The sequence below is a fragment of the Triticum urartu genome, chromosome 2 (genome assembly GCF_003073215.2).
Source record: "Triticum urartu cultivar G1812 chromosome 2, Tu2.1, whole genome shotgun sequence".
NCBI classification, from domain to species: domain Eukaryota; kingdom Viridiplantae; phylum Streptophyta; class Magnoliopsida; order Poales; family Poaceae; genus Triticum; species Triticum urartu.
The window spans coordinates 736,292,152-736,303,327 of NC_053023.1; the positions used below are offsets into that span (position 1 = coordinate 736,292,152).

Below are 11,176 nucleotides of genomic sequence, written 5' to 3' on the forward strand. Positions count from 1 at the left end.
CCCGCCCACTGTCCGTCGTGAGCGCGCTCCGGCCGCGCCCTACCTAGCCGCTCCCGTGCTCGCACCCGCCCGCGTAGACCCACGACGTGCTCGGTTCGCGCAACGCGCGCGCCCGCCGCGCCCAGCTTCCCCCGACGCGCTGTGCGTGCGCCACACCTGCTCCTCGTCGCTGCCCGCTGCTCCACCTCGCCCGCTGGCCGCCTCTGCCCACCGGTGTCGTCGCCTCCGTCCGCCTGTGCCACGTCCTGCCCGCTAGCCACGCCTGCACGTGCCGCGCGCTGCTCCTCCTCCTGCCGTCCGCGAACCTGCGCCGTGGCCGACCCCCTGTTGCCGACTCTACACCACCTGTGCCATCCTCCGTCGGCGCCGCTCGCCGTCGACCACCTGCAGCGCCTCTCGCCCGCGGCCACTGACATCACCGGTCGCTGCAACCGCGAGCTGGGCCGCGCCCGACCCCACTCTGGCGCCCATGCCCGACGCCCGTTAACCCAGACCGCTAAGGCTCTGGCCCAATGACAGCCGGGGCCCGCCCCAGAATGTTTAAAAAAGAAAAAGGAAATAAAATAAAAATGAATTAATAAAATTAATTAATTAATTAGTGAATTAATTAAGTTAATTAATCATGTTTAATTAATCTAATTAACTAGTTAGTTTAATTAAACAGTAATTAGATTAGCTAAATTCTAATTAAACTAAACAGAGTATGACAGGTGGGTCCCGCACGTCAGGTTTGACCCAGTCAACCCCTGTTGACTGCTGACATCATGCTGGCGTCAGCATGCACTGTTCTGGATAATGTAGAATTAAAATAATTAAATAAATGCCAAAATTGATTTAAATCTTTTAAAATCAATATAAAATAAACCGTAGCTCGGATGGAAAACCTGTGTACATGAAATTTGCTCAGAACGACGAGACGAATCTGGATACGCAGCCCGTTCGTCCGCTACACATCCTAGCATAGCGACCACGGAACTTTCCTCCTCCGATTCATCTGTCCGGAAACGCGAAACACCGGTGATATTTTCCCGGATGTTTCCCCCCTTCACCAGTATCACCTCATACCGCGTTAGGGCACCCGTAGCACCGCTACTTGTCATGTCATGCATCGCTATGCATCTATTTGCATTATATTCATTGTTTCTTCCCCCTCTTCTCTCCAATAGACTACGATACTGACGCCGCTGCTGGTGCGCCGATCGACTACGCTGTTGATGACCCCTCTTTCTTGCCAGAGCAGCCAGGCAAGCCCCCCCCCCTTGATCACCAGAAATCGCCTATTCTTCTCTCTACTGCTTGCATTAGAGTAGTGTAGCATGTTACTGCTATCCGTTTATCCTATTCTGATGCATAGCCTGTCATTGTTGCTACATTTATTGATACCTTACATGCAATCCTAAATGCTTAGTATAGGATGCTAGTTTACCATCAGTGGCCCTACATCCTTGTCCGTCTGCCATGCTATACTATCGGGCCGTGATCACTCGGGAGGTGATCATGGGTATATACTTATACACATAATGTGTGATATATGTGATGACTAAAGTCGGGTCAGCTCGTTGAGTACCCGCGGTTGATCCACGGATTGGGGGCTGAAAGGACATACTTTCCCGACGGCCCTCTGTGTGGGTCCTTGTGGCGAAGCGACAGGGCAGGTTGAGACCACCTAGGAAAGAGGTGGGCCTGGCCCTGGTCGGCGTCCGCGGTTATTTCAAAATAACACGCTTAACGAGATCTTGGTATTTGATCTGAGTCTGGCCACTGGCCTATACGCACTAACCAAGTACGCGGGAACAATTATGGGCACTCAACGTCGTGGTATCAGCCGAAGCCTTCTTGACGTCAGCGACTGAGCGGCGCGTGCCCGGTTGGACTGGAACGCCTGCTCTTGTATAAGGGAGGCTAGGTTTGCTCACCGGCCGCGTACGCAACGTGCAGGTGTGCAATGGGCGATGGACCTAGACCCCTGCGCCATAGGATTTAGATCGGCGTGCTGACCTCTCTGTTGTGCCTAGGTAGGGCTGCGACGTGTTGATTTTCCGAGGCCGGGCATGACCCAGGAAAGTGTGTCCGGACAAAGGGGATCGAGCGTGTTGGAAATGTGGTGCACCCCTGCAGGGAAGTTAATCTATTTGAATAGCCTGATCTTCGGTAACATGACGACTTGGAGCTGTACCTTACCTTATGACAACTAGAACCGGATACTTAATAGAACACACCCTTCCAAGTGCCAAATACAACCCGGTGATCGCTCCCTCACGGGGCGAAGAGGGGAGGATCGCCGGGTAGGATTATGCTATGCGATGATACTTGGTGAACTTACCATCTACTCTCTTCTACATACTGCAAGATGAAGGTTGCCAGAAGCATAGTCTTCGATAGGACTAGCTATCCCCTCTTATTCCGGCATTCTGCAGTTCAGTCCACATATGCTACGCCCTTTTCCAGTTGATACAAATGCACACATATGTAGTGTAGCTCCTTGCTTGCGAGTAATTTGGATAAGTACTCACGGTTGCTTTGCTTCCCCTTTTTCTCCTTTTCTATACCCGATTGTTGCGACTAGACGATGGAGTCTAGGAGTCAGACGCCACCGTCCACGACGACTCCTACTACACTGGAGGTGCCTACTACTACGTGTAGACCGCGGACGACCAGGAGTAGTTTAGGAGGATCCCAGGTATGAGGCTTGCGGCTATTTCGATCTGTATCCCAGTTTGTGCTAGCCTTGTTAAGGCAAATTTGTTTAACTTATGTCTGTACTCAGATATTGTTGTTTCTGCTGACTCGTCTATGATCGAGCTCTTGTATTCGAGCTCTCGAGGCCCCTGACTTGTAATATAAAGCTTGTATTATTTTAATTTGTGTCTAGAGTTGTGTTGTGAATCTTACTATGAGTCCTTGATCTTGGTCGTACATATTTGCGTGCATAATTAGTGTACGGTTAAATCGAGGGCGTCACAGTCCGGGGGGACAACGATCACGGCGGGCCATCCGGGGGTTGCATCTGTGCCCAGCTTGACAGGCAGTGCCGGGAGTAATGGACCGAGTCAGAGCAGATTCTCGGCGGCGGCTGCCTGGCAGATACATGAAACATGTTCCCGCCCTGCTCTACATTATAAGTCAATCAGCCGAACTAGGGCGGCCTCGGCAACGGCGTTCATCGCCGCCTCCACCACATGATGAATCTATCGCCCACGGCGGCGATCAAAACCTAGGAAGGGTCCAGCCCTTGGACGATGGCTCGTTCAGGCTCATCTAGGGTTCGAAGAGGAGCCGCACTCGGACCCCGCATGTGTGCAAGTCGGTCCCCCGCGCTTGCCCACGGTCTAACGGCATCCGCCGCCACCAGCACCCGTGTGATCAACCGTGACGAGAAGTGAAAACCAGCACGCACTTCAGCTTTTTTTTCTCGTGCCACTTAAATTCGAACGGGCACTCAGATGGGTGGTCGCGGGTTTCACTAATCAGGTACTCAAAGTTAAAATTGATGTCTGACGTCCGACGATGGATGTACTATCGACTTGGGACTTGGGACGATGACCGTTGTACGTATATGAGAAGTTGTGGGTATGTATACACCGTACTTTTTTTTTTGCAAAAAAATGTATGCACGGTACTTGACGAAGCAATGATCAAGGGACCACATAGGCATAAGGCAGAGTGCTATGCTACCATACCATTGATGATCAAGTCATAGATTTGCTCTGTAAATGGGCTGTTGGAATGTAATTTGTGAATGATGTTTCTCTTATGCTGCCATGCATGCATGTAGTTCTCTGTGAAAACGAAACTTGTGATGCTTGGATGCATGTGTAATCACAAGAGAACTTTTGAAGGCACTTTCTTAAGAGATATTTTCCGCCTAATATCCGACAGGCGTCCTAAACACAAGGCCTTTTAATTTGCTGATGAAGGTTTATCAAAAGTCTTGTCAAGGGAGGCCCGCACAGCAATACGCCCAGCAGATCCTTGTGTTTTCCACAAACAGCAATAGGGTTTCGACCACATTTGGGCAAAAGAATTGAGCAAGCTGTAGTGGTAAAGGGACATCAAGGAACTAAAGTTAGGGAAACACAATGAAGGCCAGACCTTTAAGATCCGGGACATGGACGGCAGCCTCGAGCTCGAGCATGAGCATGCAGGACACCTTGTTGCTGGCCTCAACCGTGCGGCGCGACTCCCATCCAGTGGCGTAGCTAGGGGGTGGCCAGGGTGGTCCGTGGACCACCCTGGAATTTCCTCATAGCATGTGTACAGTGTAGTAAAAAAATATTTCTTTGAAAATAAATAAATTTATGTAAATATTTCTATTTTTTTAGGGTACTACGGCGGGCAAAGCCAGCCTGAACTCATTTATTCATTTTGTAGTTTAACAGAGAAAATGTACAGGAGGGGGAGCGGAAAGCAGGGACTAAACACTAAGTTACATCAAGGTGTGACAACATAATCCCCCAGTCAATTAAAATCCTCTTGCGGTCGACGTTGGGGCAGCGATTGGCCTAGAGGAAGATGTCACCGGCAGCACTTCGGAGGGCGTAGCCCATGGATTGCACTTCATGGTTGAAAACTTTTGCATTTCTTCTTTTCCAAAGGTTCCAGAGGATGGCCAAAATAACAGTGTTCCGGACCTTGCAAGAGGGCTGCACATTCCGGAGGTCGCTGATAGATAGGCAATCAGCCGGGTTGACGAGAAGGGAGTCGACAGCAAGCCAAGCATCTGAAGCAACCGAGCAGTGGAGAAGCATGTGTGAAGTTGTTTCTACGTCCGGGCAGAATGGGCAGGATGCCGAGTTTGTCAGGCCACGACGGAATCTTCGATCGTTGGTGAACAGTCTTCCGCGGTGCGCCAACCAAAGAAACAACCTGCAGTGATTAGTCGTATAATTCTTCCCCCAAATGAAATCTGCGAACAGATCATCCGACCTGGATAAAAAAGCTGCCTCATAAGCAGAGGCATTGGAGAGTGGCCGGTCATTGTTCCTGCATAAACGGGTATCCGGAACCTGCGGCAAAAGGTTAACAGTGGCTAATAGAGCACGTAAGCAATCACTGCAAAAAATCGGTTAATACATGACGAATTTCCCTTGACATTTTGATAAACCGTCATAAACCAGCCTAGTTCAGCCCCGAAGCCCGCCTGACCCATTCCCCGTATAAAAGCTAACCCTAGGCCTCTTCTTCCCCCATCTCTTTCTCCCACCGCCGCCGCCCCAACATCTTCTCCCTTCTCTCTAATCCTCTCCTTTATGCCGCCCCCGCACCCCCACCGCTCTGGTTCTCCTTCCTCCTATAGCTGGCCAAATGGGCTGGTTTTTTTGGGCCGGCCCATGAGCACGCCGGCACGGCCCGCCTTGGGCCAGGCACGACACGGGCTAAACGGGCCGGGCCCGGCACGCGGCACGCCCTGGGCCGTGCCTGGGCCTGGAGGCTGGGCACGCGGGCCGGCACGGCACGGCCCGATTAAGTTTTTTTATTTTTTATACATCTATATATGGCCCAACATGTAAAATAGGTTAAAAAACTCTCAGTGCATCAAATAATAGGCTAAAAATATGCGGCCCACCGTGCTAAACGGGCCAACGTGCCGGCCCGTTTACTAACTGGGCCGTGCCTGGGTCTGGGGGCGCAGCACGCGGGCCGGCACGGCACGGCCCGTATAGTAATCGTGCCCTGGCGGGCCGTGCCGAGCCAGGCACGATTATGATGGGCCGGGCCGGCCCGTTTGGCCAGGTATGCTTCCTCCACCCAACCCCACCTCCACGGTTGCGGCCTCTTTCTTCGCCATCCTCAATACCATGGCCTCGGGCTGCTGCTATAGATCCGGCACACACAGATCTGGGACAAAGCTGAACGACATAGGTCTTGTCAGACCGGAGCTACCGTCGGGTGGCCGGTTAGCACAATTGCTCGGTGGAGGCCGCACCTAGTCGCGACTGGTTAGTGATGCTGCCCTTGCCCCTCCCTCCTTTTGGCTTCCTCGATACCATGGCCTTGTGTTTCTGCTGCGACCGCCGGTTCATTTGCCTACACTGGTAGTTGTACCAGCCATTCGTGGGCAAGCTGGGAAGGCTATGGCTGGTGCGTGGCCTCCCTCTACAGTTGATTTCCTAAGCATGGGTATTGCCTTCTCCAACTTGTAGGGTGCGTTGTGCGTGCGTGATGACATGGCGGCAGCAGCGGCAATCGGTGGCTCCGGCGTGTCTACTAGTGAGATGTGCGTGCGTGCAACAACAGCCAGTATGTTGTGTGTGTCGTGCTTCCTCTCTGAATCTTTTAACATTGAGTTTTCTCTCCATCTTGTACACTGCAGGGTACCAAGTTGATATATCCACACATGTTCGTCAACCGGCTGCAGATACGACCTTCTATCAATATATATTTCAGTTAGTTCTCTACCAAATCTAATTGAGTTTAGATTTTTCCAATAGTTTGGTGTATCTCTGTTCTCTAAATCAATATAACCAAGTGTTCAGTATTCATTCAGTTTATTTTCTATCAAAATATAATTCAGTATGAATAAATGTAATCAAGTGTGGTCAATAATTTCATCAAATAGGTCTTGGAGACATGATTTCTGTTAATGTATTAACATCGTGACATGTTCTGTTTAGTGTTTTCTCCTAGGCATTTCTTTTTCTGTTCTTACTGTCTCTTGCAGCTCGGTGAATATATATATCAGAATTAGTTTAATCTGAATCTTAGAAGAAAATTACATTTACAGTGTGGTAGTCCTACAGTAATAATACAAAGTTTAAACTTATCAATTTGTGTACTAAACACATGTATTAGTGAGTCAATTTATAGTAGTACTACTACTATTAGTTCTGCACTTACTAGTACTTGTACCAAGACAACGTACGTGTTTGCTCACTCTCTGAACCTGGAGACACAGCGAGCTAGCACTTGCCAACACAATGACACACACATTTCTTATTCAACTCCTCTGCTCCCTACCTCCATATCTAGGTCGCCCTCAGCAATAGTTCCCCCAACAAGTGGGGATTGCTGTCTACTGCTTTATCTAAATCTTGTTGATGTCATTCCCTCTTTTTTTATTTTGATAACTTAACATTCTAATTTCCCTGATTATGATCTATGTTTTTTAGGATGCAAGTCTTGGTGGCACTGCTGCATGGCGCAAAATAGAGCTTGAGAGGGCGGGCGGCCACGATGGCCGTGATGGAGCTGCTCCGTGATCAACCAGGGGTTGGTTCTCTACCGCCACTCCTATGATTTCTTAATTATTTCCATTTCGCAGCTCAACTACCACTGAACTACACCTATTTAGTTGATCTAGTTCAGAGTTAGGTATTTTTCATGCCAATTGAAGTTTATGTGTCAAGGAAGTGTTGGTTGCTATTTTCAGATCCTTGACAAAAATTTAGTTTCATGAGTGAACTTGTTGACACATGAACATTTGAAGTTTACGCCGGTCGGGTCGACGAGCAGCGGCTCCGCCCCATTAATATTGCTTATTAGTGATGCCATTTTCCCGTGGATTCATATGGCCTCAACTGCTGCTGAGTACTAGGAGTTCTGAAATCTATCTTCTGTTACGTTGTCACTTAAAGGTCAACTTGAATAGACTTTCATTTGACACACTTCTATTTGGATTAATGTTAAGCAACAACATGATTATTATTATTTTATTGTATATAATGTTATTCTCATTTGTAGCCATGGTATGCTTTAAGAATTTTGGAAAGCATGTCATTTATTTTTATGTTTGTTCTAATATCTTATTTCTACTATCTAATGTCTAATTTTTTTGTAAATATGCTAAGGTATTAGGTAGAGGGCTAGTATTAGGAAGGCTGACGTCAAGAACCTCAATAACAGCCTCAAATAGTTTGTTGGTACAAATATGCTAGGCATTATTAGGTAGTGGGCTACCATCAGGAGGGCCGACGACGAGAACCAGAATAACAACCTCAATCGTTTACATGTTCTGTTTATGTAAATTGGATTCTGTTAGTTCCAAAGCTTGCCGTGTCTTTCACATGTGCTGCTGAGATGTTTGATCACATCAAACCAAAAAAATCTTGCCTTGTATAATTCCATCAAAACAGCTTAGTGATTGTTACTACATGACATACATGTAAGTCCCCTAAGATCCCACGTCCTACTTAATTAATTCGGTGCATGAAGTATTCTAGCTTGCATAAACTAAGGTGATATTATGTTCAGTTGGTGTTCATGTTTTACGATTTAGCTTGTACTTTAATAACCATGAAGTAATTTGTAAGCCAAGTAATAAAATATATTTGTAGGTCTTGTCACCTTCTATACAAATATACTGGTTTGTTCATTTCATTATTTTTCCTGTTATGAGTAATAGTACTCTCAATACTGGCCAAGTGGACATGTAATACATTTTTTACACATGTTGTAATATTGTTGTCTCTACTATCTATGAATCTGCAAAAATCTAATGTTCTTTTAAATATGCTAGGTATGATTGGGTAGTGGTCTACAAAGTGCTACCCATCATAATCCACGCCAGGACATGATAGTTGCCATCAGGAGAGTCGACGAAGAACCTCAACAGCAGCTTCAAAAGTTTATATGTTTTGTTGGTGTAAACTGGATTGTACTGCTTGTTAACCTTGTTGTGTGATATATTTAGTGTTGTAAATTATCATTACATGGAAGGATTTGTAAACTGCTATGTTGTATATACACACAGGATTTTTTTGAGAAAAATATATACATACAGATTGCCGCATATTACGTGAATTGTTTGAAATTACTTTTTCTTTGGGCCAAAATTGGCTAAAATTATACTGTGTCAAAATTGGGCCAAAATAAATTGGCTGGACCATTTTAAATTGTGCCTACATTTGTGACGATTTCTATGACGAAATGTAGTATCCACGTAGGCAGCCACATCATTCCACTTGGCGAATCGAAAATCCAACGTGGCATCAGGCTATGACGGCTTGTTCCGTCACAATGGTTTGGGCCTGGGCGGGCTTGGGGCAGATCCATGACGGTCAAGAACCGTCAAGGAATGCACGATGTCAAATTATGACGCGATATACATGACGGACTTCAGGTCCGTCATGCATGGGCACCCATGACAGTTTTCGACTCATTTGTGACGGACTAGTACCGTCACGTATTAACAGATTTCTTGTAGTGAAGCTAGTTCGGTGGTAGCAGCGTTGGATAGGCGCGGCTGCAGCATTAGACGAAGGTCCGGGTCCGAGAGCACAAACGCGACAGAGACATTAGCTTTGGTGACATGAGAAAACAAGCTCGGAAAGCGGGCATCGAGGGTACGATCCTCGAGCCAAAGGTCCAGCCAGAAGGCTGTAGTGACGCCGTTGCCAATGTTAACACTGGTGATAGAGCGGAAGAACTGGAGTCCGGAAGTAATGTCTTTCCAAACGGGAGTATGGAACCTGTTGGAGTCCCCGATGAAGTTCCCGCCCTCCCAGCCATAGGAGTTAGCGAGCCACGAATGTAAGGTGCCACCGTCAGGGGAGTGAACTTTGGAGAGGGTTTTTAGGAGAAGGCATGTGTTGTGTGTGCGAAGGCAGCGAAAGCCTAGGCCACCTTTGGAGATCGAGGCGCAAACATCTTCCCAAGCAACCTTGCATTGGCCCCCGTTGACATGGTCTTGCCCAGCCCAGAAAAAGGCCCTGCACCGCTTATCGATCTCGAGGATGGTACCGGCATGAAGGAGCATGGCGCTCATGGCATACGTAGGGAGAGCCCGAATGGCAGATTTGACGAGGATCGCCCTCCCGGCAGCGGAGAGAAGGTGGCCTCGCCAACCTGCTAAGCGCTTATCCACTTTCGCAATTAAAGGATGGAAGTCCACGAGCCGAAGTTTGTGGGTGGAAAGGGGGAGGCCCAGGTAGTTTCGGGGAAAAGCGGCCACCGGACATCCAAACATGTCTGCCATGCGGGACGCAGTGTCAGGTTCGACGTGGATAGGGGCGAAGGTGCTTTTATCAAAGTTGATGTGAAGGCCGGTAGTGAGGGAGAAGGAGAGCAGAATTGACTTGAGGTTGGCGAGGTGGTGTTCGTCGGCTTTGATGATGATTAGGGTGTCATCGGCGTATTGAAGGACGGGGCAAGGGAGATTTGGGGCGATGGGGTGTTGAAGGAGCCCGTGGGAGGAAGCGTCAAGTATCATGCGCTGGAGAATGTCTGCGATGATAATGAAGAGGTAGGGGGAGATCGGGTCTCCCTGGTGGAGACCGCTTTTGCATTGGATCCAGTTTCCCGAGGAGCCATCAAGAAGAATGGCGGACTGGCTCGAGTCGTTTAGCATCATGATCCACCGAATCCAAGTCTCGGAGAAGCCCTTGGCACGAAGAATGGAATAAAGACTGTTCCAAGCGACGGAGTCGAAGGCTTTCCGAAAGTCTAATTTGATGACTAGGGCGGGGCATTTACGTTTATGACAGGCTGGACGATATCTGCGGCTAGGATGAATTTTTTGGCAATGTTGCGCCCTTTTACGAATCCGGATTGGTCAGCATGGATGAGGTCACAGATGACAGGCTGGACACGGTTGGTGAGGCATTTGGAGCAAAGCTTGATAGAGCAGTTTTGAAGGGAGATAGGACGCATCTGATCCGGGTCTTTGGCACCAGGTTTTTTTGGGATGAGGACAATGTAGGACTTGTTGATGCGCCTGAGGTCCGCGTCGAAAGAGTGAAAGCTGGAAAGAAGGTGTAGGATGTCATTTTTAACAAGCTCCCAATTGGCTTTGTAGAAGGCCGGTCCAAAACCGTCTGGACCAGGGCTAGCATTATCGTTCATAGAGAAGAGAGCCTTTTTGATCTCATCTAAAGTTAAAGGGGTAGTTAAGGCATTGGACTATGACACGCTAAGGCGAGAGGTCAACACAAGATCCTGAAGCTGCTGGGGAGGGGTGCCCAAAACGGTAGTTCCAATGATTTGCTTGAAGTAGTCCCGCAAGGCGCGATGTTTGCCGGAATGAGAGGACACATCGGTGCCGTTGACAGTGAGAGTCTTGATTTGGTTTTTACGAAGGCGGATGGTGGCGCATAGGTGAAAGTACTTGGTATTTTCGTCCCCGAGGGAACAATCCTTGATTTTAGCATGTTGACGCCAATAAAGGGCGGTGAGAGCGTTGTGCCGATGGAGGGAGAGGGCGACTTGAGTGCGAAGGGAGCGTTCTAGGGGGGAAAGCAGC

At 48.4% G+C, this 11,176-nt stretch overlaps 1 long non-coding RNA gene across 1 annotated transcript; it reads left to right on the plus strand.

The window, feature by feature from the left end:
- Positions 1-6,739: 6,739 nt before the first annotated feature.
- LOC125534522 lies at positions 6,740-8,718 on the plus strand. Its single transcript, XR_007294504.1, has 2 exons — positions 6,740-7,209; positions 8,456-8,718. It is a non-coding gene; the product is annotated as an uncharacterized LOC125534522 (long non-coding RNA).
- The last annotated feature ends 2,458 nt before the right edge of the window (positions 8,719-11,176 follow it).